Genomic DNA, 7188 nt, shown 5'->3' on the forward strand with positions numbered 1-7188 from the left:
TAACTTGAGAACAACCCCTTTTATAAAGGGTTAATAGAATTTTGAAAGAGTTGTAATGAGAAAGCAGTTGTAAACCTAGAAAGTAACAAGGAAGAACATGGAACAAGGATCCACTTTGATGATAGTGATGACTTTGGAATTGATGCTATAATATCTAATGAAGATATCTCAGTTGTGTCACCTCCGATTGGGTGGTGGTACTAAGAGACTTTCAATGAAAGCCAAAACTTTTGAGAGAATAGTATACATAGTACAATGCCTTGCTTAAAAATGTAGATGATGTATACCTTGTTTCTTTTTGTATAATGGACACAATATCATACCTCAAATTATATAGCAGTTGTAAAAATATGTAAGAACTTGTCTAGAGTTGTAGGAAGAGATACATTTTGTCTAGGTACAACAGTTGTATGTCATTAGTAGCAGGTTGTACTTTCCAATATACTATGACCTAATCGTCTAGTGATCTAAACTTTAAATCTTTGTATTGATGATTAAACTATATTTAAATTAAAAAAAAGGGAAGATTTGTTTAACTAGTGGATACGAGTCACTAATTTCCCCATTGCATGATATGTTACCTCATCTCCCCCTTATGAGCTTTAGAGAAGATTCGTGTGTGTGCATCCTTGGACATTGGGTGTTTATGTATATAGGTGTAATTTGTGGTTCTTGAAATGTTATTTCATTTTTGTATGCTTGAGTGTTTCCAATCCCTATGGAGGCCTCTCATCTCATGGATGGCTTGTATATATGAAAATGTTTAGGAGACAAGCATCCCAATGACCTACATGGAGAAGTTCTTATGTAATCTTTTGTAGGTCAACAAACATGTGGGAGCTTGTAATATATTAGTGGAGCTATTCTATAGCTTAAAGAAAAAAAACAAATGTACATATCTATGTATTTGTGTTTTAAATTGATTAGTAAAAGGGGGACCAATAAAGTTGTGATTGGGGAAATAAATAGATAATTATTAATGAATACAAATGAAGCTAATATTGTTTTAATAATGCTTGAAAAAAATACAAATAAAAATGTCCTTTCTACTTTAAATAAAAAGATGTATAGATGCAATTTTAGAACATTAATAAATTGGTAGTTTAGTGCTCATAGAATACTTCTTTAAATCAGATAAAAATTTCAATAGTATTTTTTGTAACTAATACACTAGACCTCCTATTTCCTTGCAATAGAATTTGTTACTACCTCTGAAAATCTGGAGTTTTTTCCATGTGTTCAAGCTTTGAATTGGAAAAAATAAAATAAAAAACCTTAATCTTTTGTTTACTCTGAGGCTCTATGTTCTTTAAGCATCATGGTGATGACTAACCTCGAAGCTTAGCGTATTACCTAGGAACTAGTTACATGTTTTATTAGAGTCCCTTAATTCTCAGATTATGTAGCACTAGTCATTCCCTGCATCAAATTCTTATGAGATAACAGGATATTGCCACCTAGAATTGGGCCCAGGAAACAAATGAAGAACATTCAGCGAAACCAATGGTTAAGATCTTAAGTAATTCAGATCAAAAGCTCCCCATGCCCTCGCCAAGGAAATATGATGGGACAAAAGTAAGCCTGCATGTTTGCGAGAAAACTCAGAGTGGGTGATGTAGCATCTACTATGAAAAGTAAGTGATAACTATTAGTCAGCACATGTCAATTAAATCCTAATCATTCAATGAAAGAAAACCAATGGTTTGAAGGCTTGCACAAGTGAAGTTAATGGAGGAAAAGATTAATCAACTGCTCGATATGCCAATAAATTTTTAGACTTAGAGAGAGAAATCACTCACTTGTGCATTCATTGATAGAGTTTAGATTTTTTAGATTGAAAAGTGAATTTACTTTGTAGTTTCTTAAGGTTTTCAAAATTGTATTCAAGTAAGTGATTCTTGAATCTATTTATCAATGTGAATTTTTCTTTTCAGAGGTATAGGTGTAATTGGATGTTGAATTAGGGTAATTGTGTTTGAATTATCAAAAGAAATCTAGGACTCTTGTCTTGAATGAACCCTATCAAAATGAGCCAAACCAATCAAACTAGTTCCTTTAAGGAGAAGAAGAGACCTCTACATTAAGACCTACTTGACCTCCCTCCTAAATCTTCAATAAAATACATACACCCAAATTTATTTGAGGATATGAGAGATGTGGGGATACCACAATTGTCATAATCCACTAGAACTTATCATTACACTAGTATAAGAAGAGATATGATGTAGCTCCCATATTTAATGTGTGGACTTATGACCCTAGGGAAGTTAGTTTGCCTTAATATCTTCATGGATGTGTATTTTATCAGAACTATTGCAAAATCTTTTGATAGAAATGTGAGGGTTATTAGAAACATAGATGGCATTAAATTGGCCAAAATTTCACAATTGAATATTGTAAATGCTTTCAAGTTAAGCAAAGCTTGTAGTACCCCTACTCGTTTGAACTCAATGGACTCATATTTTATTGGTTGTTTTCAGTGGATACATTACCATGATTTGTTGTTCAGACTTATATGACATATTTCATGCTTTATATGGATATGAGATGCATAATTTATTTGCAGTATTTTAGTAGTTGTGATTTATGGCATTTTATGGATTATTGCTATGTACTGACACTTTACTTTATCTATGCAATGTGGAATTATATGTTGTGTGTCTGCGAGTGTATTGGATGCAAGGGGACAATTTTCCTTCACTCATTTCGGTGAGACAGGGAATGTTGCGATTCTCCTTCATCGGGGTGTATGTCGTGTTTTCTATATTGTATATATGCATGTGTGGTTTGGTGATGCAGGATATTGCAGGTACAAGTACCGGTAGGTACGGGGTATCATCTCCACTTGGCTTCACAGGTCTGAGCGTGCCTTATATTTTCTGATGGAAGTGGAGGAGATAGTAGTTGACCCTATTTTACTCAGATACACTCGTGTGAGTGTCGTCAGTTGGTCGTCCTGTCAGTTTGTTCGGCCTTCGTATTTTGTTGTTTGATCTTTTATGAGTATTTGCTTGAGGTTTGCTCAGTTTGTGTGTTTAGTGATTTTAATTATTGCATGTTACATTTTATTTGTCTTGGAAGGGTGAATAATTGTTAATAATGTGAGTTAAATAGTGACTCTATGATTTAACGTCCTTCATGTAGAAGTAGGGGAATTATCGAAACTATATTCATTGTTTGGTTTTCAAAATTATACTATAGTTATACGTATTTTATACGTAGATTCGGACTCGATCATATATATATATATATATATATATATATATATATATATATATATATATATATATATATATATATATATATATATATATATATATACGTGTAGGTAACTATGAGTCATGTTCAATTATGCTGATTATTCTTAGTATGATTATTTATAAGATGAATAAGTTGGATTTTATGACTTAACGTACCTTTTATCGAATGATTATTGTCTTTGGTATAAAAAAATGCATCTTTATTAATGATCGTTTATATTGATGCAAGTTAAATATACATGGTAGTAGAGAACTACGATTATATTGGACACATGTACATATATATATTTTGAGTTGAATTTGTAAATTAAATTTATATGATCATTGTTTTATAATACAAACATAATTATTCATAAAACATGTTTATGAATATTGACATATACTTGAATTAGGATTATATATTATAGGCACGAGGGTGACCTTTAATTATGTGTATTTATTTTAAATTATGCTTAAATGATTACTTTATCATTGGATAATCATGTCAATTAAAGATATTATGTTTTTTTATTACGCATGTATATAATTTGAAATTATATATATATATATATATATATCCTATTTTATTAGGTTTTTCTTAAATAAATCATATATTATAAGTCATGTATATTATTATTTACCATAATGTGAAGGTGGCGGGTGAAAGAAGGTTATTAAAACAATAACTAGGGTGGTCGATAGTAATATTGACCACCCCCCTTATATAAAGGGAGAGGTCGGTATTAGCACTGACCACCTCTCTCCCTTTCCATTAAACCAAACACCACTTGGAAGTTAAACACAGACCACTCTTCCCTTGCGATGAAACATACTCCACGTTACAACTTAGAAATCATGGAGTTTAATGCTAAGTATGCCACGTTTCAAGACACATAAACCACATGCAGCCACTTAAACTTTATGGTTGGAAAGTTAACGTGGAAAATATAGTAATTGAGGGAGTCGACACCACTGATTACCCCCCAAACCACGGTGAAATGGCAGAGAAGTTGATTAAATTAGTAGATTGGCATCCCATTACTATAGTGAACAATGAGTTAAGAGAAGGAAGTCGTTGGGTTGGTATCAAGTATACATGCAAACAAACACGTAGAGTTTAAAGATAATCGAACCTTGCAACCACGTCTTTCATGTTATGTGATCGAAGGGATTAATGTAGGGATTAATTTGGAAAGTAACGTGGTTCACCAGCCCATGTAAACCACCGATATCCACCGTGATCGACATGTTTAAGATAGTTATTTAACTTTGCATATTTTAAGGAAGTCATTTTTAGTAAAGTCGACTTAGTCATGGAGTTAAAAGCCACATGGATAATCTATAATTATGGACATAACAACTATGGTGGTTGGTGTCACAAAGTAGGTAATGTATAACTTTGCATGGTGAACACATAAGAATTCAAAACCATTTAGGACTATTATGTTGCAATAAAACCATGAGTGGTGTCATTTAGAATCAATCCACCACTAAGAGGGATAGCCCAAAAATAGGAAAGAAGGTAGATGGTAACCCTATATATAGATCATTGAGTTGGAAGAGAAGAGGAGGTGAGATGCAATGAAGGATTAGAGAATGGAATGAAGAAGAGAATAATAGAGGAAAAAAAGATAGAAGATAGCAAGTGGAGCAGAGAGAAAGATAGTAAGTTAGAAGAGAGATTAGAGAGAGAGTATTTTAGAGTAGAGATAGAAAGAGAATAGAAGATTTGTGAGAGAATTCTTGAGCCATCAAGGAAGAAGTAGGTCGATTTAGAGGAGGCACGGAAGAGTTCATTCCAAGCCAGTTTCAAGCATAAAGAGGTAGGTTCTTTATTTAATTTTGGTTATTATTTAAGGAAGTATGAAATTGCAGATTTTAGATATAGGTTACGATTATTTATATGATTTTGCTTATATCGTTGTTTATTGAAAATGTATTATTATTCGGTTGAAATAGAGGAATGGAAATCATAAGAGAAATAGATCTTAATTAATTTAATCGCTATAGTAGTGAATAGGGGTATTTAATCTCTTAGTTATATTATAAGGTTAGTTGTTAGGAAGCATGATAGAAGTTATGGAAGTCGTAACATTGCATATATGTTTCTTTTTCACTAAGAAATATTGACATTTCTTATGGTTTAAAATACTAAGTTTAGATCGCCTAAGTTCTCTATATTCTCATGTGTCCTAGTCCATTTACCACTTTTCTCAACAAATGACAACATTGGTTTATTTGTATTAATATAGTTGTAATTCTTATTTTCTAGAAATCTTAAATTGCAAGTTATTTATGCATTTGGTCATTTTAAGGAAAGATTGCCTATATTAGGATCTTGTTTAAATGGTGTTTGCAGTCAAGTCTAAATTCCATTGCATTTTGGGTTGAGTTGTCATTGTGCCCTATGTTATTATGTTTCTTGGTCAGGTGTTGAAGTATAACCTTATTGATGTGAGCCATTGTGTGTTTTGTCCAAATGGTCAATCTTGGGTTAGTGATTGTGTATCCTTCACCTATGGTATGTCAAGATTAGGTATAGTTGTCTGTGTTGCCATAGAGTTCTCAAAGAGAGACCTTTCCTGTAGTGTCCTATGAGAGAGAGTGGCTTTTGAGCGGGGGTTGTGCCCGAAGTGGATGACAGGATAACCCATCAGAAGTCAGATAAAAAGTGATAACCTAATAATTGATTAGGGGGTGGTTAGAATTAATATTAATTAAGATAATGTGCCTTGTGCATAGGTGTAGTGCTTGCATAGGGCTCATAATGTTACAAGAAGGCCTGGAATGGCAAACTTACCACCTTGTCTTCATGAAAGGATTGGTAGGGTCTGCATGAGACTTAGTTGGAGCCGGAAGCTGGGAGAGGTTACTAGGATAGAGAGCTGGGACCTAGGAGGTTGTACCATTGAATCCATCTTAAGCTATATGATGACACTCTCTCCTTAGAGTCACTAGTGTTTGTGAGTTGAGTCACATGGATGTTTGCGGAGTCTTGTAGTCCTTTCGTACTTTTCTTACTTTGCTTGCTTGAGGTTTTTCTACTATCTCCTAGCATGATGGGGTGGTTCCATTTCGGGATCACATGGTCGAGTGGTAGTGCCACTTCCCATCGGATGTTTTGGAATGTATCTTCAAGCGAGGAAGGGCTTCGCTGGTGTTCTTGGTTCATGGTTCATATACCATCTCATGTTCTTGATCATTGTTCAGTTGAGACCTTGTGGTCATTGTATCAAACTTTTATGTAACCTTGATATTGTAACTTTGTAATCCATGGTATTTGTGGTAATCATGTATTTATGGATGTTGTAAAAGGGAGTCATTGGAATGAATGTTAATTCAGTTGCTTTAAACTTTTGTATATATGATCTATGGGAAATGAATGGATTGGAGTACTTTGATTCTTTCATTATGGAATTTAGATGTATGTGTAGATTTTATCTTAGGCATTTAATTTACCTAATTAGCTGAACCATTGGATTAATTGTAGTGTTAATATAATTTATGAATTAATCTTCATTGGTAACCCTTAGGAAATCATGTGTTAGTCTTCTGCTGTGTCGTTAAACATGCTATGGTTATGATTATGCACTTAATCTTTAGAAAAAAATTATTACACTCTTTTAGTTGCCTAGATGTATTGTTTTCCTTTAGGGTTTCTAGCAGGGCATTACAGAGCTACTAACAAGACAATAAGTTTTGAAAAGTTTAAAGGAATTTATAGCACCCAAAAAGGGAGCCTTAGGTATGCAGAAGTGTCCAAATATAGGTTGGAGGGTTAGAAGAATTCAACTATTAAGATTCCAACAACTAAAACTTGGCCCTTCTTGCTCACAACTTTTGAAAATTATTTCATCAAAACCCATTATGCATTGTGTCAATGTTTAATAACAAATAAAGAGAATAGGATGCCAATAGTGCTTATGTTAATTGTAATGGACATTCAAAA

This window comes from Cryptomeria japonica, chromosome 5 (genome assembly GCF_030272615.1).
Source record: "Cryptomeria japonica chromosome 5, Sugi_1.0, whole genome shotgun sequence".
Taxonomy (NCBI): domain Eukaryota; kingdom Viridiplantae; phylum Streptophyta; class Pinopsida; order Cupressales; family Cupressaceae; genus Cryptomeria; species Cryptomeria japonica.